Source organism: Melopsittacus undulatus, chromosome 4 (assembly GCF_012275295.1).
Source record: "Melopsittacus undulatus isolate bMelUnd1 chromosome 4, bMelUnd1.mat.Z, whole genome shotgun sequence".
Taxonomy (NCBI): Eukaryota; Metazoa; Chordata; class Aves; order Psittaciformes; family Psittaculidae; genus Melopsittacus; species Melopsittacus undulatus.
The window spans coordinates 51,179,087-51,201,800 of record NC_047530.1 but is presented as its reverse complement, the minus strand read 5'-3'; the positions used below and the strand labels follow the sequence as shown (position 1 = coordinate 51,201,800).

Below are 22,714 nucleotides of genomic sequence, written 5' to 3'. Positions count from 1 at the left end.
ATTTGCAATGTGCTATTACACGGCCACTCAATGTGTTGTGGATTTGGGTCTGCTCCCCTCCTCGTTTGTTTCTGGTTTGGGGTTTATTTTTTCCCTCTTTTCTTTTTTCTTTTTCTTGGTAAGCCAAGCTACAGCCTACGAATAAGAGCTAACACAGTTCAAGTAGGTCTGAATCAGTCTTATGGAGGAGAATCAGCAATCCCATGTGGTTTTAGAGATTTAGAAGTTTGCCTTCTCCCATCTTCTCCCACGTAACTTTTTTTCCAAAACCTGTGGAATTGCTGCATTCTCACCCCTCCTGCCCACCTGTCAAGTTTCTCACCAAACATGGGGAATCAGAGAGTTTGATTTACTCCTGGGCTGTTGAGAAGTGCTTACAACCCACTCCCAACAACATGGTGCTTCAGGTAGGTACAGCTCTTCATATTACTTAACTCCTAAATGCAGTGCATTGAGGTACACATAGGACTTTTCTCACATCTGTCATCACCCAGATTCTTTAGCAGCCTTCCAGTATCTGAGGGGAGGCTACAGGGATGCTGGGGAGGGACTATGCATTAAGGACTGTAGTGATAGGACAAGGGGTAATGGGTTGAAACTTAAACAGCAGAGGTTTAGATTGGATATCAAGAAGTTATTTGCTGTAAGGATGGTGAGGCACTGGAATGGGTTGCCCAGGGAGGCTGTGAATGCTCCATCCCTGGCAGTGTTCAAGGCCAGGTTGAATGAAGCCTTGGGTGATATGGTTTAGTGTGAGGTGTCCCTGCCCATGGCAGGGGGCTGGAACTAAATAATCTTAAGGTCCTTTCCAACCCTAACTATTCTATGATTCTTCTGCAGCCTCTTGTGCCATTAGCCACTTCAGCTCTCCCCTACAACAATTTTGTGAAGTACTTTGGCTAGAGATTGCCTTCTATGCTTCAGCCTGCAGGTCTTCACCTTGCAGACTGGCATTAAGAGACAGAATGGAAAAGCATCTACTTATTTTAAATCCATTGCATCATACAGTCTCCCTATATATTTTCTCTCATGATAGAGGCAGACAGACAAGCACCTTTCTGAAGATCTCATCCCTACTTTTCCTGATCTGTCTGTGCCTATACCAGCTTAGGAAGACAATATCAGTATTTCTACTAACCATAGTTGTCATAATCCCTGATTTATGGAAACTTTCAGAAAAGCATCTCTGCCACAGCACCATCTCTTGTTCTTTCCCCAGAAAACACATTCTTTTGTTTTCTTCCTCTATCCCAGTTCCTAACTCCTTCCTTTATAGACATGAAGACATCCAAAAGTCCTTTCTCATTGCTTCTTTCTCCTTTTATTAACTCCAAGTTCCACCCCTTCCCACCACACAAATCAGGTCCAGGGGGGATGTGCCAGGACCTCAAAGGGGCCCTGCACCTACCTTACAAGGAGCAAGCTGCCTTTGTCAAGGGCTGTTGTTACTGTTGTAAGGAGATGTAGCTGAGACAGGTCTATCTAGAAAACTATTCAAGCACTGGGTGGTTACTGAACACCAGAATAAAAAAAAAAGGCCACAGTCAGCAGCTGAAACAAGTAGTTGGGTATTTTACAAAGACTGAAGTACTAAATATATGGAAAGCTTTTACAGTACTCCATGCTGTATCTAGAAAGCAATAGGATTGCTGTGGGACGAGTCAGATCGGCAGCCTATGTCTGACAGCTGCTACTCCTGAGGTGCCTGATCTACTTGGCAAGGAGAAAAGCTAGCTGTGATACCACAGGCCAGAAATCAGAGGAATGCCTTTTTCTCTACCCACAAAGAAGAAACATAAATAATATGCACTAAAGCAGAAGTTGCACAAAAGAAAAAAGAAAAAAGGCTGGTCACAGAATAACTTATAACTGGTCTTGAGCTGAAGACTGAAGCAGGTTGATCTGAAGATGTCTGTCAAAGTCCTTGGTTGCAGACCCACTTGTGGTTGAGACTCAAGAGAAAGAGAAATAGAGAGGAAATATGGGGAGGCCTGGATTAAACAGAGCTATTTGTCAAGAGAATTAAAGAAAAAGGCAATGTGGATTTCAAAGGCAGCATCCAGAAAAAAAAAAATGTATAGCTACAAACAGAGCCAAAACAAGCCAGAACAGACACTTGGTAGGAAAATGCTGCAGCATAACTCCTGCCGTGTGTGCTCAATGTGGACAGCAGCTCCCTTAGCCCAACAAGTTCCTCCTCGGCTGCAGTGCCTCCTCATACCTTGCCAGTGGAGGGAAGTGGTAGGGGAGACAGGCAGGTTTGGTGGTATGGTGATGAGAAGCCAGCTACGCACCCAGCTGATGTACATTGTTTGACACTCTCTCTGTCTTGGGAAAATCCAGAATGGGTGGGTTTGTTGTTCTCTTTGGGTAAACCTCCTCAAATCCACCTGGTTTGGATTTTTACCTCTTTCTAAGCCTGCCAGTGGTACTTTTCCCTATCTTTCAGACTCTGATTCCCAGCTTTACAGCAGATCACTAGCTTGCACTTCTAAAAGCAAACGGGGTTGTGTTACCTGAAGTTTGCAATGTTATTTGCTCAGACGTCAGTGTCCAGAGAGCAGTGTATGTTGTTAAGTGTATTTCTTTTAAAGCTGCATGTGGATTAGATACATATGTAAGTACAAACTGTAGCTGTCTTGGGGAAGGGAGTGCTCACCGAAGGACTCAGTGCTTGTCATGCCCTTGATGAGAGAGCATTAAAGAAATGAAGGAAAAAGCTGAGACTTTTTTTCAGTAGATAAAAAAGCCCAAACAGAGGATGGATGTGCTCTGAAGGCATCACAAATAAGACACTTAGAAAAGCTCCCCTTGCCTGAAAGCGCAAAGGATGGGAACTGGACAGGTTCAATCTGGGAACCAAACAGGGAATAGAAGTGAATAGAAGGGAATAGAACTAGCTTCTCAAATACAAAAAAATATAAAAAAATAAAAAAGATGGAGCCCTCTGCTTCTGCATGCTAAAGCATTAAATATGTTAGAGGAGGATTACCCAGAAACCTCTCAGGATATAACGTATGCTGATTCTTTTTTTATGCTGGATGTGTCAGCAAGGTCTTGGCAGGCTGTGGGGAAAAAACACAGCGTCTATAAGATTTCAAGGTTGTCACAGACCAGTAACCTCAGCCGAGGTCTGTTATAGTCATTCAGGAATGACCCCATCTCTTCTTTCATCTTAGGGATTCCATTGGTTTCATCCACTTGCTCGCTTTTCTTCCTTTTTGTATTTACCAAGACTGGACCTTCTCAGTGGAGCTTTGCCAGGTATGTCACAAAGTCACACAATGCATTGCCATGGAGGAAGTGTCATCATGATGCTGATGACCTCACATAAAGGTGGGGCATTTTAATCAGGTTGGTTTATAAGATATGGGTAAAGCTCCATAAAACCAAGTCCTCCTTGGTGGGTGTCAGTTGGCCAGATCCTCAGTGAATATAAATTGTCATAGTTCAATGCAAATCATCTGGAAAATGATACCATGGTTGGCAAGCTGCTAAGGTAACAAGTATACCACAGGGCAATGCCAGCTAATGCTGGCTGTGGATCTCGTCCATTAGCCGTACTGGTAGTATCAGCTTATGTGAACATATTTGCGGCTATGGTAAACCTGGAAAATATGACATTTCCATGGGTTTGATGAGAAGTGAAACATTTGATGCTCTGGTCTCAAATTTTTGCTGTCTTCCACAAGAAACAAAGGGCAATGTTTCATGAATGGCCTTCTTTCCCCCCCCCCCCCCCCCCTTTTGGGGCAAATATAGGAAAATGTGTTATCTGTGGAATTTCAGAACTTGCTCATTAATGCAAAACACCAAAACCACCAGAAATAACATTCTCCTGGAAAATGTAAGATTTAACTTCACCCTAAGCCAAAACTGCATACTGATTGCTATTCATCATTATGCTCCCCTCCTATGTACACTATACGTGTCCGAAAGCCTTACCATGGCAATCAAGGTTCAAGGAGTAGCTGGGTGAAGCCACACCTTCCAAAACAGGCACTCCCCACATCTGTGTTCAGAAATGTCCTTCTCCAGAAGAGACTGGACAGCTGTTCTTTGTTGATATCCAGTCTCCCAGGGCCTTCAGCAAACACATCCAGCAACCTGGATACAGGCTAGGATAGCATTTCCTGCCAGACTAGTTGGGATGTGACAGGTTTTTTCCAATTTACCAGTGTGTGCATGCAACCTGAAGTCCAAAGCACAACTCCATAGCCCTTGTGCTGTTTGTCAAGCCTGCAACCCACCATATATGTCTGGCTGCAGGAGAACCCGCCAAAGGATGATGCTCCAGTGCCAGAGCTGTGAAAGTCTCTACAGATCTTAGGGAAATCCAGAATGTGATCAGCTGTTTCTCCTCATCTTGGCAGTAGGAAACTTTAAAGGGCAGGTATGCATTATGGCTTTCTTCACCAGCTTCTAACAGCACTGTTTTTCTTTGTCTGTCTTACCCTCTACTTCAGTGTTTATAAAATGGGAACAGGAGTATTTCCCTTCCTTTAAGGAGACCAGATTAATTAGGGCTCTCTTCCCACGTCTTAAGTCTTAATCATCCCCCTGTGAAAGGATTTGTACAGGTATCACTACAGCTTGATGCTCAAGGAAAGACCATGTGCAGCTTTATAGGTATGTATCTATAGGCATATCCTATCTTATCATTATTTACCCTAGGAGGTCTCAAAGTTGTCATTGGTCAAGGGCTGACTGCAATGAACAGTGTGAGTATGTGTGTTCTGCACAACAGGACACCACAAGGGACTGCAAAGGTCCAACTTACACAGAATATATTATCTCAGCACAGCCCTGAACCACTGTACCTCTATTCCCTGGGTCCTAGCATGTTCACAGGAGAAGGGAGACCTTCTACATTGCACTCAGCTCAGTTGTTCTCTTGGTGCTCAGCATCAACTGAGGGCAGATCTATGCATCCCCTTGCTCTCTTCTCCCTGTGTTTATTTCCAAGCCAACCACAACACTCTTTGTGCTGGAGAACAAGTCACCTATGACATGGGACCCTTATTTCTGAGCTAGAGGTGAACTGCAGATATGACTCTGCCAGATCATCTGTAAAACATGCTGGTGGCAGACGGTATATAAACATTTGTTTTCTTATTACTCAAGAAGGGAAAACAGTTGAGAAAGCAAAAGTTTCCTCATTTTTTTTTGTAAAAATTTAAGTTAATGAATGGAAAAAGTCAACAAACTTCTGAAATTCTTTTTGATAAACAGGATTTTGCCTTAAAAAAAAAAAAAAGAAGAAGGACTTGGCAGGGCTGAAGGCTGCTATTTTTCATTAGGACAAGATGATGGTATGGCAGGAATGCAGGACAGAGGGGTGCAGATGTGTGAAAGCATTTAGGAAAAGACACTCAGGGATTAGGGAAGTGCCTGTTCCCAAAATGGGTTGATCTGAGGTAAAGGAAACCTTTGGGATAGAAAGATAGTAAACCCTCTCCTGTCCCTTTTACAGTGCATATAAACAGTTTTACGGTATTTCCACCAAACAGAAGAAGAAGAAAAAAAACCAAAAAGGTTTCTGCAACACACACATGTTCCCCATTAATTAGGACTGCTGTTAACAACACGTTGCGCCAGAGCTGCCAAGAACTGTCAGACGAAGGACAGGGAAGCCCACAGAGGAGGCTCTGCTGCTTCCCAGGGGAGCCAGCTGCCCAGCCAGCAACCCAGCCCCAGATCTGCGGCTGGATCAGCCCCCCACAGCAGCAGGGTGGCAGGGGGATAGCAGGCAGCTGGGCTGGGGGCAAGGAGAAATGCCCAGGCAGACCCTGCCCCAATGCCTTCCCCCTGCTCCCCTCCAGCTACAGACATTTTCCACAGAAATCCTGGCTATGCTCGTTTTTGGTTGAGACTTTGGGACTATTTTTGGCTTTTTTTAAAAACATGCTTAAGGGAGATGCCTTCTACTTTTATTCACATAAAGGATCTTTATTTTTATGTATTAAGGGACATAAAAAGAGGAGGGGAGACAGGACTAGGGGAGAGCTAAATTATGCTTTGATTCAGCTATACAACAACACAAGTCTGCTTTCAAACTGCCTTTCCTGCTTAGCAGGCTCCAGATACGCACTTTGCTGCAGCAGAGACCACCCCTAGCATCCGGGTTTTCTCCAGCCATCACTGGGACAGAGCACTGAACACTGGCTCTTAAGCATCTCCCACCTCTGCACCTCCTTGCAGCCACTTCGATTGGCTGCAAGCAGCTTTGTCCTTTTCCTACCAGATTCTTTCTTCTCAACTCCCTCTTGAAACACACCCTTACTTCAAGCGCCCCAAGTGCCGGCATGGATTCACTGCTGGGAGTGACCACGGTTGCACACTGCTATGTGCACACAGGACTGACTCACATTGGGATGAAAGCGGGGTCTTGAGCTATTTTTTTCCTCTTTAAATGAATGTAGGAAATAATGTTGCAACAATGCAGCTAAGTTCATTGCAGGATCTTCGAGGAGGGAGGAATGATCTTAAAATAAGACCAGTTTCCCTCACACTCACATGCTCACTGGCACCAAGACCAGTCCATCAAGCTGGCACCAAGACTCCTGTCTCCAAGTGGCCAGCCCAGGATCCCTTGCAAGGGTATGGAGGATGAGAGACACCAGTTATCATGATCTTCTCATGTCTCTTGGACTCTCTGGAGGTTGGTGATGATGTGCTTGTTTTGGATCTGCTTTTTTGTACCCTTTAGGAGCTGACAGGGATTAGCCTCTCCATCCTGTCCCACCTTGGTGAGTCATACAAATTTGCTCACCGTGCTTTGTCTCCCTATTTAGGCACCCTGAGAAATTGCACGTAGATGTGCTGAGATCCTGATGACCTGCTAATTGAGGGACTTTCTTGCAGCCCTTCTGCTGCTTTCTCCATTCCAGACATCCACTTCAGCCTCACTCAAGAAGCACCACAGCTACAAGTTTCCATGGCAGGAGCAGTCAGAGAGATGAAAGCTGAAGACCATTGCCCTTTCCAATAGCTGCTCTGCAGATGACCATGAGCTGGTGGTGTTTCTGTACAAACCCCAGCCCTCTCAGTGCTGGGATGCAGAACTCTGGCTGTATACCTACATTTCACAAACCAGGCCAAAAAAACATCTAAAGCACAACACCCATCTGTGATGAAACATTTGGGATACTGAGACACTTTGCTGTTCTCATCCTTCCTTTGAATTTCTAAAATGCTGCTGTTGAGAACTGCAACCCTGAGGTTTCGTGAGGCTTTATAGCTATAACCATGCACATGATTTTCAGCTGAAAAAGCACTGCTCTGTTAACTACATACATTCAACGTCATCTCTACAAATATCATGTGAGAACATCCTCATAGCTATTGTCCAAAGCATTGCTGACTTTTTCTTGGAAGGGAAGTCCTTTCAGACACGCAGCAGAACACGCTGGTCTGGACTTTGAAGAGCAGATATTGATATGAGCAGGTTCCCTCTTATACACCCAAGGCGAGGACATCCAAAGGGCTTTATTTTCAGGTTATGCTAAGGGTGCCTTTCTGCTAACAGCTTTTCTCCTAGGTGTCTGGAAGAAGGAGTGGAAAAAGCCACCAGAAGAATAAGGACTCCTGAAGGACAAGAGCAGACTGTACGTTTTTTCCTGGGTGTAAGTCAACAGGAGCCATTTTACAGCATGAGTATAGGACCACTGGATCTCCATGCACATCTAGAGAGCTTCTCAGATCACCCCCTCTGATCCATGTGATATAAGGGCAACATTCAAACTGAACTCCTAAAGGGCACCACAGTACTGTTTTGCAGAACATATACTAAAGTTTTTGGTTAAAATACTTCAGTTTAGTACAGTTTATCTTTTGAAAAATACAAGGAGTTTCTGTAGAAACCTGACAATTTTGGGGTTTTGGTTTTTTTTTTTTTTAGAAGCCTATGTGAAAACTTTTAAATATGTTTTCAAATACCCCTTCTAATGACATTTGAAAATCTAATTTCCCATTTGGGACACGTTGCAGGAATTGACAATAGTAATAGTTTGACGTCTGTCTTGTTTCAGTTCTGATGGGGGGAGGGAGGTTTGGCAGAAAGTACTATTGTCATGTGGGAGTCTCAGAAATGAGTTGTCTCCTGGCTAATATTCTCCCACTGCAATGGCAAGTCAAATAGGCTAGTAGCCACGGCAACAGCCCAGAATGCTTAACTATCGCTATGGTTATTTCACATCACTTTGGGGCTACCCCAGTTCATACCGCTATCACTCAAGACATTATTTCATAGTGATTTCATTAATCGAGTGCAATTTGATATATGAATAACACCCACATTCGTTTTAACAGAGGTCATGTTAACTGTACTTCTGCCTGAAAATGCAGGGAAGTCAACCTAAAACAATGTCACATTTTTAAAATAAATACACAGAGATGGGCTGTAGTCCATAGGTGCAGAAGAGCTGTATGACTTATATCCTTTATCTCACCTGCAGTACATATCCTCCTAAAGAAGGTATTGAGAAGAAAATTGGAGCTACAGCATCTTTAACCCCACATCTGTCATGTACCATGGAAGAAGGGCTTCCCTGGATGAGGGCATAACATGTGAACAGCCAGCAAGAATATTGCCCAACAAGATGAGGAGCAGCAGAAGAGGTCTGTGGCTCCTTCTGTCAGCCCCAACACCACCTTTTTAAAAATAGCATTATTTGATGAACCTAATTCAGAGAAGTTACAAAATGCTACCAGCCCTGAACAAACATTTTTTTAGGAGCTCTTCCTGGTGAGACTGCAAACAAAGGACAGAGGTAACCATGGCCATAGCTGATGGCCACTTGACCATGGAGAGAGAAGAGACCGGAAGCAAAATCACAAAAAGACCCCAAGTTTCCAGGTCACCATTGTGCAATGGCTCAGCACTGATCTGCTATAGGCCTAGCACAGTCTCCTATGTTGAAGCCAGACAGCAAATCTGAGAGTCTTCTACACATCACTTCTTGGTGATGTTTCCAATCAGTTTGCTTTCCTGTCTGATGGCGTTAATGCCTTAGAAAGCTACAGCACTCCTGAGCTGGAGTTTCATGCCCGGGCTATACAGCTGATTAAACAACAGGAGCTAATTGGTTTGTCTCCTATATCCATTTGAATTGCCATTCGCTGCTCTTAAAAAATGTAGCTCAGGTTTGCCAAAGCAAACCTTTGGGGAGGTGTTCCCCTCCAGTGTCAAATGACATAATTTGACTGTAATATCTGGGCCTTCTGTGACCAAGAAAGTAAAAAAAATCAAAACAAATGAAACAAAAGCCAAACAAACAAAAACCCAACAACAGACAACAGCAAGTTCAAAAGAGGAGGAACCAGACCCATTTTTCAGGGAACTGAATAATGATGTATTCTGCAAAGTCAAACTCTTTAAAGTGTTCCTGGTTTCAGAAATATTTTTAAAAACCCAGTGAGCCTGGTGCTTTCCAGAGTTATTCAAATTCCTTCAAAAGCCTACTCAAGGTTAAAGAAGAAAACGATGTTATTCTAATTGAACAAAGCAGTACTTGTTTTTTCAATTATTATTATTGCAGAATTAGAAATACAGTTGTAAAGAAGAGCTAGAAAAACAGAAAGACTCAAGCTTAGAGTTTATTTTGTTAATTTCTTCCTCTTTTGTCATCTAAGATTTTTTCCGAGGTGTTTCTCCTTCAGAGAGGTGCTTCAAAGCAGCTCTCAAAAAAACCTGATTTTTCTCTGCAAAAAATTACTGCAGGGAACCCCATTTATTCTACAGCCTTGCTTTAGCAGCTTGAGGACATGTACAGCACTGATTTTTCTACCTAAGCTTATAATTTCTTTTAGGAAATCACAATATAGTAAGTGTATGGCTTAAGTTCATTTCTGTGTACAAACAATTTCAGTTCAGTTTCAGCTACTGCAATTTCCCCAATAACAAGTTCCCATGTTTATATCCATCTGAAATGTTAAAGCTCACTGGGGAACAGTGTGGGTTCCTGATTACTTATCTGCTTGATTGACCTGAACAACCTACTCAGGCTATTTTCAAAAGGTTGACTTCTCAGCAGCTGGAACACTGGGGGTTTCAGTATAGCCTGTCTTTCTTTCCATGGCTTCCTAAACTCCCTGCCTGCTCTTTAGTGAAGATGTTAATTCAGAGCAGAGCTGGCAGTGGTCCCCCTGCCACCCCAGGGGGTTCCTCCTAGCAATATGCAAGCAGTCATTAGTCTCTGACTATAGCCTGTCAGGCAGTCCAAGTCACTGGTCAGTCCCTCATTCAAGCCAAACAGGGATGTCACATCATGCCAAGTCATGCCATAAAAACAGTAGAAGTAACTTAGGTTTTAAATCCCTAAGGGCTGCTACCTCATCAGACTGGCTGATTAGAAAACAGACACTAAAGTGTAAGGAATGGTACTGGGGTCTCTTGCTTGCACAGGAGTAAAACGGTTTAACACCAAACAATGGAAGAACAAAAGTGGTGCTTCGGCCAAGGCTCAGCTTGAGCCATTTTAGGCACCTAACTCATCTGTCTAATTGAGGACCCCAATTAACTAGGAGAATAATATACCACCTCAGTTGTGAGGAGGTGAGGCAGCTACAGCAAAGGATCATCTGGATCCTGGGGGGGATGAAACACTTTCCAAGAGCACCCCTCTCTTTTCAGTGACTATGGGGATCCTTGGGCATTCTGTGGCATGCAGGACAAATCTGGGGTGAATGTGTACTAATCAGAGTACTCTAGGCATTTGAATATGTTGGAAAAATGAGTTGTGGTAAACATAAGGACATACCCATAACCTTCAATGTACTACTGCAATGAGCCATGTCCTATGGAAAGACGCACCCGCTGTAAAAGGAATGAGTAACAGTAAGAGGAAAAAGGGAAAAGAGATGCAACTTAGAAAAACAACAACAACAAAATAATTCCAATAAAATAGTATATCTCCACTCAAACTGAATTTTTCCAAAGTCTATAGGGTTTCAAAAGCAAACCCTGTACTCCCGAAAATGGATTTTCTAGTGGCAAACCATTTCTCTGAAAATGTGTACATAGTTCTCCCAGGGATTAGGATGATTCAGTGCTGTTGGAAATACTTAGTAGTTATCTGCTGTGAGATGGCAATGTTTGGATTATTTAGACTTCTTACGAGTATGGATCATTACAAATTGCTTATTATGGAGCATATAAAATGAGGTGGTAACTGGATAACTTGACAACAAATTATTTTCACTATACAGAAGTGCAAGACAGTCTATATTGGAAAATGATAAATTAAACCATTCATGTGCCCTGCCCTGAATTTGCTGTAGTCTCCCAAGGGGGGAAATATCTAGGTTAAATAATGGGCAACTAAACAAAGACATATGTTCAATGTGCATCACAGGCAATGAGACGCTGGAAATCCTGTAACAATAGCTTTTCTCAAGCTGGAGCTGCCAGCTGAAACTGAGAAATGCAGACATTTCTTCTTCTCTGATAAATCCTCTGTAAGATCCACTCTACTTAGGCACCAAGTTGGTAGCACCACGGGGTGCTGGAGGAAGCATTGCTTTTATTTCCATGCTGCCACCGATGGCACTGGCAGCGCATTCCCATTCTGCACACCCCATGCTGTGACTCCAGGCATCTATCCCTGCTCTGCCAACTACCAGGTACTCACAGGTGAGAAAGCAGCTACCCAAGCACCTCTGCTAAAACCATTCAGACCACTGTACACGCTACTCGCCTTTGTAAAGAAGGGTGCAGAGCTGACCCTTGGAAAAGGAGAATTTTTAGCTGCCCAGGGACGCAGTACAGTATAATGACGCTTAAGGCAGATGCTGTCCAGATTGCTGGGGGAGCAGCGGGAGAGGTGGCTCCTCCAAAAACAACCCGAGCTAATGGAAAGCCTCCTGACTTTCATATCTCCACACCTTCTTGCTGGGTGCACCTCTGGGATGGCCATCGGGATGGAGGGTGGGCTCTGGAGGGGAGCGATGTGAGGGGCAGGCTGGGCAGTGGGGGGACAGGGCGAGCCGGCCTGGAGATGCATGCATGGCTCTGGCTCGGCACTTCGTCTGTGCAGGAGGGGGGCCGGCGGCAGCGGGTGAGCCAAGTCAGAGCATAGCCAAGTGAGAATGTTCTGGCAGCCCTTCCTGGCGGCCCAAGCAAAGTTATTTATCACTTTGTGCATTTTCCTTCTCATCTGTGTACAGCCGGCTCCAATGGCTCAGCTTGCGTTTTGCCTTCCAGAGCCAAGCCAGTCCCTTGGCTGTGCTTGGTCTTGGCTGTCCATTCACGCCTTCTGTCTCCTCCAGCTCTGCCTGGAGCAGTGCAGGATCCCAAATTAAGGGTAGGTGTCTATAGCCAAGGAAGAGATAGAAGCATCAGCCACCTACACCTATGGCAAAGTGCACATCTCTCCCTCGGATGGGTGAATGCTGCACTGCTGTTTACTGTGGCTAAGAAGCTGCGCACTGTTGTTTCTGTTGCTCCCAGGCAGCCTCTGCTGGGGAGCTCCAGTGCCTGCCAGCAGATACAAGACATTTTCTTTCATTTATTTTAGGGATTGTGCCTTCGCACTTATTTTTTTTCCCAAATTGGTGGATGTAACAACAGCAAATTCACAGCATTTTTTTCCAGTTCTATGGACTTTTTTCCATAGTGCTGGTGTATTTTGCCAGAATGTCTAACACAGCATCTAATTTGGGCTTGAAAATAATACCAGCTGCATTCAGATAAGTCTCACATTTGCTCTTGGTAAGAGCACACCACACTCTTCTGAACACTGAACATTGCAAAAGCAGATCAATGCTAACTCTTGATCAATACTAAGTCTTGCATCATCAAAAGCCCAGTTTATAGTCTGTCCTAGGTTTCAGGATGTTGCCAAAAGAGAGCACCCCTGAATTCAGCTGCCATTCCTCTCCTCCTCCCTGAGTCGCCATGCATCTGAGGCTGATAGGTTCAGTGGCAAAGCCCTCTGAGTAAACAGCAAGACCCTGTTGGACTTTGTCAGGCTTTGGGAACCATTTTTCTGCTGGATGCCACACTCTAGAGGTTGGCAGAGAGTTCTCACCTATGCAAGGCCATATCTTGACTACCTTCTAGCCATGCTGGTCCCAACAGGGAAAAACCTCCCATCGGTCTTATCAGACACTTCTTCTGATTGAAGGTTATAAATCAGAAAACAGGGCTGAAGGGGGCACCTGGTCTGAAGCAGATTGCCAGAAGCACGCATGACAAAGTACATTGAACAGCAGCTTCTCAACTGCAGATGAGTAGAGAGTGGTGTCCTTCAGGGGTCAGTGCTGGGACCAATCCTGTTAAACATCTTTGTCCGCAACATGGGCATTGGGATTGAGTGCGCCCTCAGCAAGTTTGCTGATGACACCAAGCTGTGTGGTTTGGCTGTTATGCTGGAGGGAAGGAATGCCATCCAGAGGGACCTTGACACACTTGTGAGGTGGGCTGATGCCAACCTCATGAAGTTTAACCATGACAAGTGCAAGGTCCTACACCTGGGTCAGAGCAATCCTAGGCACAGCTACAGGTTGGGCAGAGAAGAGATTCAGAGCAGCCCTGCAGAGAAGGACTTGGGGGTGTTGGTCGTTGAGAAAATGAACATGAGCCAGCTTCAGTGTGCACTTACAGCACAGAAAGCCAACTGTATCCTGGGCTGCATCAAAAGAAGCGTGACCAGCAGGTCGAAGGAGGTGATCCTGCCCCTCTACTCTGCTCTTGTGAGACCTCACTTGGAGTATTGTGTGCAGTTCTGGTGTCCTCAACATAAAAAGGACATGGAACTGTTGGAACAAGTCCAGAGGAGGGCCACGAGGATGATCAGAGGCCTGGAGCATCTCTTGTATGAAGACAGGCTGAGAAAGTTGGGGCTGTTCAGCCTGGAGAAAAGAAGGCTGTGTGGAGACCTCATAGCAGCCTTCCAGTATCTGAAGGGGGCCTATAAGGACGCTGGGGAGGGACTATTCATTAGGAACTGTAGTGACAAGGACAAGGGGTAACGGATTAAAACTCAAACAGGGGAAGTTTAGATTGGATATAAGGAAAAAATCCTTTACTGTTAGGGTGGTGAGGCACTGGAATGGGTTACCTAAAGAAGTGGTAAGTGCTCCATCCCTGGTAGTGCTCAAGGACAGGTTGGACAGACACTTGGGTGAAACGCGTGACACAGGGGTTGGGAAATAGGTGATCTTAAGGTCCTTTCCAACCCTAACTACTCTATGATTCTGTCATGAGTCCCTAATTTGTACATCCTGAGAACTTTCCAAAATTGGTCTGCAATTTCTCAGATTTAGTCTCTGCCTGAAGGTAGAGAGGAAGTTGAGTAAAATCCCCTCAGACCTCCTGAAATGAGGAGAGAATGAAAAAGTGCATTTTCTTATTGTAATAAAAATTCTAAACATTTTTTTCTTTGTAAAAGGCCACATCAAACTACTTGAAATTTGAAGCTTGCTATGGGTATAGCTCTCATTACAGGCCAGATCCAAAGCAAACTGAGGTCAACAACTGTGCCTCCTGGCTCTGAAGAATACCCTACAGGTACGCAAACAAATCATAGAGAAAGTGTTCAGAGCGGTTGTGCCTATTTTCTGCTTGGGAGTTGCCTGGGAACAGGCTCAGATTGTTTGCAATGTGTCTAGGGTTTAGATGTATTCACCAAAGCCCAGCTTTGCTCCATCCTCCTCAATTTTTATTTTAGAACCTTGCTCCATGAATAATCTCCTCAAAGAAAATATCCACCAGTCGACGAAAGGACATCTTTAGGTAAAGGAATTTGTAATTAAATCATTTCTACACTTCTTTTTTTTTTATATAGCTGGGTCAGTACTATGCATCCTTCATGCATACCCCTGTGTACCTGAGATCCTGAAAGCTGTTAACCTTTCAGTGCCCTTCAAGGTAGAGTGTTCCTACACGGGGAGTTGAGGTGCAGCACTGCTGACTTCCCATGCAGCCAAGACTTCGGTGGACAGAGGACTGACTTCCACATCTCCCACCACAGCTCCAACCTCTGGGCTATTCTTTCTTTTGGCATTGGACCTCTAACATCTTTCTTTGTTAAATTCTAGTTCAAGTGGTTTAATTCTGTTTTCTTGCTGGAGGAGGATTTATAAAAACAAACAAAACATCTTACCAATGTGAATATTCACATTTAATGACAAAACTCTAAAACAGGAAGGTCATTTCTTGGGGAAGGAGACTGGTATTATTTTGAATGAAGGAAAGAGTGCAAAGGTCTTGCAATATTTGCTGTAAATGGGTTGTTATGGTGAACATTCCTGTCAACAAGTTCATTAGCTCAGAGATCCACGAGTGTACAGAGACCAAAAAATATGTTTAAAAATTCAAGAACAGATTAATGGACAATATTTTGCAATCTTTGTCTAGCTCTGCTTCTTGCTGAGAATTAGTAACTTTACTCCAGGCCAGATTCAAATAGTCTTACTCATGCAGAGCAGTACCATGTTTTATGAGTAACTTCAGTGATATTTAGGGCTGTTTTGGAATTGGAATCAAAGAAAGACAGTGGGAGGCATGGGCTGAATCACCTTGATTAATAAGTGCAAGATTTTTGGGTTTATATGTGTCTATATAAATAAGCATAACAGGAATAAGGAGGGATGTCTGGATTGACAGGCATGTGAGGGAATTTATAAACATCTTTTTGCAACATACGGCAGACTCCTTTTTTAACAGGGGACAACACCCAAAAGTTACTTAACATCAGGAAAAGAGGAATTTGCATCTTCAGAAACAATAGGAGATCAGGCCATTTTTCGGGTTTATTCTCAACAGTTCTGGCTGCTGCCTGTGATATTACATAAGGTCTGTGCTGCTCTTCATAGAAATGATGAAGTTTTCAGAGCTGCCCAAACGCCTTGAAAGCATATGGTCCATTTTCCAAAATAATAGGGTCCTTGGGATTCTAAATCCCATTGAATTTCAGTGCTTCTGTGAGCAGTCTTATTAGCTGGTAAATTACTATGCATTTTGTAGTTTATGTTCCCCATTTCATTATATCTTTGGACTCCAGCCACCACCATACATCAGTAACAAGATCATAAAAAGGCAAAAGCACAGTTGTGCCCAACTGCTCTATCAAAATGCCCCCAATACTCCCAAGTCCCCATGGACTCCTGATGTTACTAGTGAGCAAGGAAGGAACCAATTCAAAGCTTGCTGATGTAAAGGAAAGTCCACTTATTTCTATGGACTTCAGTGGGGCTTGGATCAGGCCCTGGAAGAATAAGGATGACATAAAAATAACATGACATCTGCCAGATACACCAATATGCTCTGATGTTTTGCCCGGCACAATGATGCAAAGCAGATGGAGCGTACTGACAATTCTGGCCCACTTCAATCACTTATTCAGTCTCCCGGATTAGTTTTCATCAGGCATTTTGTTCATGGCATAAATACATTTATCTCATTAGTGCTTCTGCTGAAGTATTTCAGAGGAAAGATCACCACTTTTTAGCTTTATCAGAGAAAAAGTTTCCATATTTTATCACTTGGTGACTACCAATTTTCAACAAGGTTTCTAAGAAGCTTATTAGCGAGTCTCTGAGTTTTGCTGTACTTATGCTGGCCTTGTAATTAACTGGCTTTAGTTGTGTTTGCCTGCCATACTACTCTGGCCAAAGCAGATTGCACAACTGAGCAGTTTGACAGCTCCATCCTCAAATAAGGCATTAGGAAAATTATTCTGCAAAACACAAAGCTTACCTTTAAGTTTCAGCACATGCTTAAATCATATCAAAGCTATCACAAGTAAGCATCTATATAGTTTGAATCAGTGCCAGAAGATGCATTTAAAAGAAACTAGCCCTCCATGAAAATTACCCCACTCTGCCTTTATCCTTTCCTGCCTATTACTACACGAAAGGGCTAAAATCTATGGGAGAACACTTACAGCATAAGGAGTTTGTACATTCAGTGTCTCAGAAAACAGAAAAGGCATTGTCCTGTCTAACATTATATGCCAGTAACAAACAATAGAGACATAATAAAGGCTGGACTTTTAGTATGTGTGGTTATAACAAATACAGGCATTAATGCACATTAAAAGTTGCTGAATGACTGAGAAATTAAGTAGACTGGATAATGTCCCTCAAAATGAAATAATCTATATTTGGCTGGTAATTCATTCCTTCCAAGATGTGTTTTGCTTGACTCTGCACATATTCCTCATTGCAGAAATAACTTGGGTGATTGCAGCCTGGCTCCAGCCTCAAGCTAGCTAACGCAGGAGTGAGCATCAGTGCTGAAAGGAAACATCTGAGTTTCCATATCCCCACTAGGCACATCTCTAAGAAAATGCCCCAAACTACCTGGATAACAGCTGCATTGCTCAGGCTTGCTTGCTGGCACAAGGACTTGACTGAATTCACACTGCAGGGTCAAATTGGCCCTGAATGTGAGAGCCAACCTGCACATGTTTGCACCCACATTTCACATGTGTTTCCAGAGCAAGTTCTGCTCATCAGAGCTGAGCATGGCTTGGGTTGACTCCTCAGGAGTGACACCTCAGGAGGGAAAATCTGTTGCCAGCTGTAGTACAGACTATCCACAGATTTTGGCCTGGAGTGACATGCATATGACTGTACTTGAGCACAGAGAGGGACAAGAGACAACAAGCAAATGCACAAGATTAGGCACAACACTCATGCACAAGCCTGGGTTACCTCTAAAATGAGTACTTTACAATGATCCTTCGCGTTTTACAGATGAAAACTGGACTCACGCAAAAGGCTGTGTAAGGCACTGAGGGGGACTCACTACACACACTTTGGCCAAATGACTTACAGTGAAACTCTACTCCTGTCTGCAGTAAAGGTCCTGCTGACACACAAAGACAAAAATTTAACCCTCTATATCCATATTCTCCCTCCAAAGAGAAAAGATTACAGTACTTGTCATATCTCACTTGTCATCTCTCTGGACTGTAAACAGATTCAAGGCAGAACTGTCTATGAGCTCAGCCCCACCATAATCAAGTCCTAGCTATGGCTGAAGCATTACACATCATCAACCTTCTTCCTTCAGACTGAACTGCAATTTTGCCATGTCTAATTTTGTCCTATTGCTCCTAATGCTGTAGCACTTAGACATTCTTCCTCTCTCCTCCGTTCTGTTTATTTGTAGAAAGGAAGAAATGCCACAGGCTAATAATCTCATACTGGTGTGTAAAGGCTAAGGCAGAGTTGAGAAATTGCTGGAAAGCAACTACTGAGACAAATCTGAGATATTCCTTTTCATGTCAGGGCACAATGACAGCTGAAATCATGTCCTATCACAGTGCATTTTATGTCTGCCTCACCAGTACCACACCTAAACCCAGTCAGCCAGTGGCACCCTAGCTCCCCAGGGTGCAGACTTGAAAGTCCTTGTCTTGAGTGCTTCATACAAGATGCAATATAGGTGAATAAATGCTTGATATACAATGGAGATGCCCTAAATAGACCAGCAGAGAGTTCTTTTACTACATCAACAAGCAGATCATTGGCAAGAGATCACGATACAGTACCTTCATGCAAGCTAACATCATGGTTGCTGCCTCTGGGAACTCACCGATTCTGAGGCCATCCAGCCTCAGCTGGGATATTGATTTCCCCTCTGGTCTCCTGTAGAAATCTCTCTTTTGGCTTCCACCATGCCTGGTCACACCCATGGGCACTGTGGAGAAACAAGAAAAGCTTCAGAAAAACTCCTCTATCTGACCACAACACTGCAGTGTGTTCATTTTGAAAGTAAGTCCTTGGTCTCAGATGCCTTATTAACTCCCGCTTCACACCCTGGCCCTGGCATATTTATCTATCTTCTGTATTTTTGGAGGCAGAATATATTTTACATGTTTTGAGTGACCTTGGGTGAAGCAGCCTTCTCCAAGGTTCCCCCACCTAGACAGGATTATAAAACAGCTGTCCCCATTTTCCATGAATACTCTGTCCAGCAGCAAGAAAAAAGCAAAAGGTCTCAGAAGCAGCCACTGGGGTGCATTTAAGAGGCAGTGATGTCAAGACTGTAAAACATGTTTGATGGAGCACTTTACACTGCTTTAAATTTTGTATTCTTTGGAGAGTGTCTGAAGGCTTTTCAAGAACCAAGCACAACCCTCATCCCTCATGCACATACACACAAAAAGCTCCTTCATGGCACAGGGAGACAGCGTCCTGAGGCTCTGACCTCAGCTCACTCCTCAACTTTATCACCTTATATAATCAGTGCAGACAGAACAGCATTTGGATAGTGGGATGGGTTGGGGTTTTGATTTCTTTTGTTTCTTGTTTTTCTTTTCCCCTCTCCCCTCACCCCCCTCCCTGCACCCCCATCTAGGGTATTTGAGGAAGAAAGTCTGTAGCTGGGATGTGGCTTGGGAAGAATCTCCTGAAAGCTTTTAGCTCAAAAAGATGAGGTGCTGTGGTGATATCTTAATAGGCGGTTTGGAGACTTCCTTCCTCTGAGGTAGATTCTCAGAATATTTTGAGGTTGTCTCTTTGGAGCTGTATAACGAAAAGGTGGCTTTGCTGCTTTACTGCTTTGCATCTTTGCCTCTCAGTAATCAAGTGAGAACTAAAAACACTGGGCAGGATAAAACCCCAAAGGGACAATCCAGGTTATAATAGCACACATTCTATTAGATGCTCATTGTCAGTACGACAGGGCAGTGCCCTGGCAGGCACAGCCCCCTGAATCCTGCAGCTGGGAGGAGTGGAACCCACCATCTCCACTTTCACCCCTGGCTCCACAGCATCACCAAACGCAAACCTCCATGCTGCTTGCTGGAGAAGCCAGCAGCCAAATGTCTATTCTCCATCCCCATGACATTTTCACAGCAGAACTGAAATAAATTGTTCAAAGAGACATTTTGACTAATTTTCACAGCTCACGCTTTCTTTGCCCTTCCCCTGCACATCCATTCACAGCCACTCTGAAGCCTTCCCAAGTCTCATCACTCAACTTCCTCAGCTCTCCACATTCGTGGCTTGGTACATTTCCCACACACTCTCCCTGCAGTCTGAAAACATATTTTGTTTGAAGACCATGCTCGAGCCCTGTCAATGGCAAGGACACTAATCACAGCTGATCGTTCAATTCTTTATTAGCAGCATTCCTGAATCAGGGATCCCCTTCACTGAGCAAAGTGCTCACAGTTTCAGTCTGGTGACAGATGCCTCAAATTACATACTGCTGTATTTAAACTGACTGCAGGTTTATTTCTCTTCTTAGCTCAATTCACCACACATTAAGACACAAATTAACAGCCAATACTTAAAATGTGCCCTCTCTGTAAATCCACCACTATTACTGTCAGTGTGAGCAGCAGGAGTGATGCTAACTGCAGAGCAACACAGACCTCTAGCTATCCTGTTCAGACCTTGTAGTTTGTTATACAGTTAGAAATATGTTAACTACTATAGACAAAACAAAATCAGAGCCAACACTTCACTTAAAATCTCAAAAAAAAATCCAAATCTTTATTACGAGTCAAAGAAGTTCAACTAATTCCATTGATTTTAAACACATTCTTTGTTACTTCCTCTCAGCTGGAAGCAGATACACAGAGGGAAAAACCCCTCTGATATACTCGCAGCCTGACCTAAGTTGTTCTTACAACATTTCCAGTTTCTGTTCTGAAGCAAAGACATGTATTATGCATGAGCCATCAACAGGGAGAGAACCCAAGACTTTGAGCAATAAAACCACAGGGTTTTGGGTTTTTTTGCTATTGGAGTTAAGGGGTAAACATGGGGCAAATCCTTACAGCTTTTCTAGGTGTTAGAAATGAAAACCTTAACCACTAATATAGTGACTAAAAGGAAACCTGATGGATTTCACTAATAGATTCAGCCACTAGATTACATTAGTCATACTTATTAATGAACAGACTTTTCATTCAGGTCACTGGTAGTGGTCCAAGACCATGTATATGCATAAAGCTGGATGCTTAAACCACATGTGGTCCCTGTGAGGTCACACTAGTGTCTCCATCTTACAGGTGAGGAAAGGCAAGTACACACCTGCAATTACAGTTTCTGTAATTTTCACCCTTTCAGATGAGTTTATTATCACAAAACCCCAGCAGTGTGGTCTTTTGGTTTGGTGTTTTTGATTTCTTCTCAGCTTGCACGATCTGCTCTTCCCACCTTCACCCCCAGCACAGCACCCATCTTGGTAGCAGCCCTGCCTGCATGAGGCCACTGAGTCCCCTGCTGTCAGAAGGGAGGTGATGAGCAGTCTCCCGACTGAGAACCTGCTCAGAGCTGGGGGACCTGAACCCATTCTTCAGGTCTGCTCTTTACCCTTCCTGGATGCTCACTGATGTGACCCCTTTGCTTCAGCTATATGGACCAAAGAGCCCTTCATTTCTCCTGATTTTTACAGTGACCATCTAGATGATAAACTTTTCCCTTCCCTGCTTTTGTACAGAAATGGATGAAATGAGACTTTAATGTCAGCTGGAGGCCCTTGGCGCTATTAATAAAAACAACGATAATAACAAGGGAGGTTTGCAAATTAGCAACCCTTGCTACAAACAGAGATACACCCAATTTAGCACAAATCATTGCAGGCTCTTGCTTGCTTAGTGGCTATTTTAATCACTGGTGACTAATGCCTGTGAGGGCTATTCCAGGGTTTGACGTGCCTCAAACACAAGAAAAAAGGGAAATCTTGTGGGGAAAGAAGGGAGAGGAAGAGGATAAGAGAAGAAATTGGCTGAAGCCAAAGGTTCATCACCAAAAAGCATTCGGCTCATACCACCCATTTCACTCTGTTGCTACTGCATTTGCTGGGGTCACTGACTAATTCCTCCTTTGAATAACAGCATCATTTCTCTTCTTTTGGTGTGAACCTAAGAAAAACAGTCATGCTCTGGAACATAAACAAAGGCTACCTGTCTCTTCCTTTGTTATGGAAATGGGGGTCAGCCTTTTTATTTTTGAAGGGGGCAGAGCTGGAATGCCGCTTGGCACACCACCAGAAAGGAAATCTCTGCTTAAATATTTGACGGGAAGAGGAAAAAAAAAAAGAGAACAGAGGAAACAATGCAAAGGGGGGTGGGGAGAAGGAACTTTTATTACATGTGGAGGAAAAGGGCTGCATGGCAAACGAAGCCACAGCTCATCTCTGCACTGGGCAGTGCTGCGCTTGGCTTTCACAGAGTAAGCACCTTTCAGTCAGACCAATACACTTCTTTTTTCCATTCTAGCTTTCTAAGGATTAAAGGAGTTTTCCTAGCTGAGTAAAGCTGAAAAAAGAGCCACCAAGCACTGCATCTACAGTGCACAAGCATCTATCTAAGCCACACTGATCTTTTTCCTTGCAGTAGGTTAAGGCTTACAAGCACCTACGCCCATCTGACAATGTCCAGATCACATCAAGCAGCACCTTATAAAATACCTTTCTGAAAAAGTTTTTTTTTGAAAAAAAATAAAAATGCAAGTGACAAAAAGACATTATTTTGTAGCTAAAGGGTAAGTCAATATTTGGTAACATGAGTAACAAAGGTAGAATTTCACCTACAGCATGCAAGTATCATTATTATTTGTATGACACCATCAGAATCACAGAATGGTTTGGGTTGGAAAGGACTATAAAGATCATCTAATTCCAACCCACCTGCAGAGACACATTCAACTAGAACAGGTTGCTCAAAGCCCCATCCAGCCTGACCTTGAACACTGCCATGGCTGGAGCAGCCATAGTTTCTCTGGGGAACCTGTACCAGTGCCTCACCAG

At 43.7% G+C, this 22,714-nt stretch overlaps 1 long non-coding RNA gene across 1 annotated transcript in view; it reads right to left on the bottom strand.

Moving 5' to 3' along the window:
* LOC117436074 (uncharacterized) overlaps positions 1-18,639 on the bottom strand; it is a 71,686-nt gene extending 53,047 nt beyond the window's left edge. Inside the window, exon 1 of the long non-coding RNA XR_004549567.1 lies at positions 18,545-18,639. This is a non-coding gene — a long non-coding RNA (uncharacterized lncRNA). The remainder of the gene's footprint in view (positions 1-18,544) is intronic.
* Positions 18,640-22,714: the final 4,075 nt, after the last annotated feature.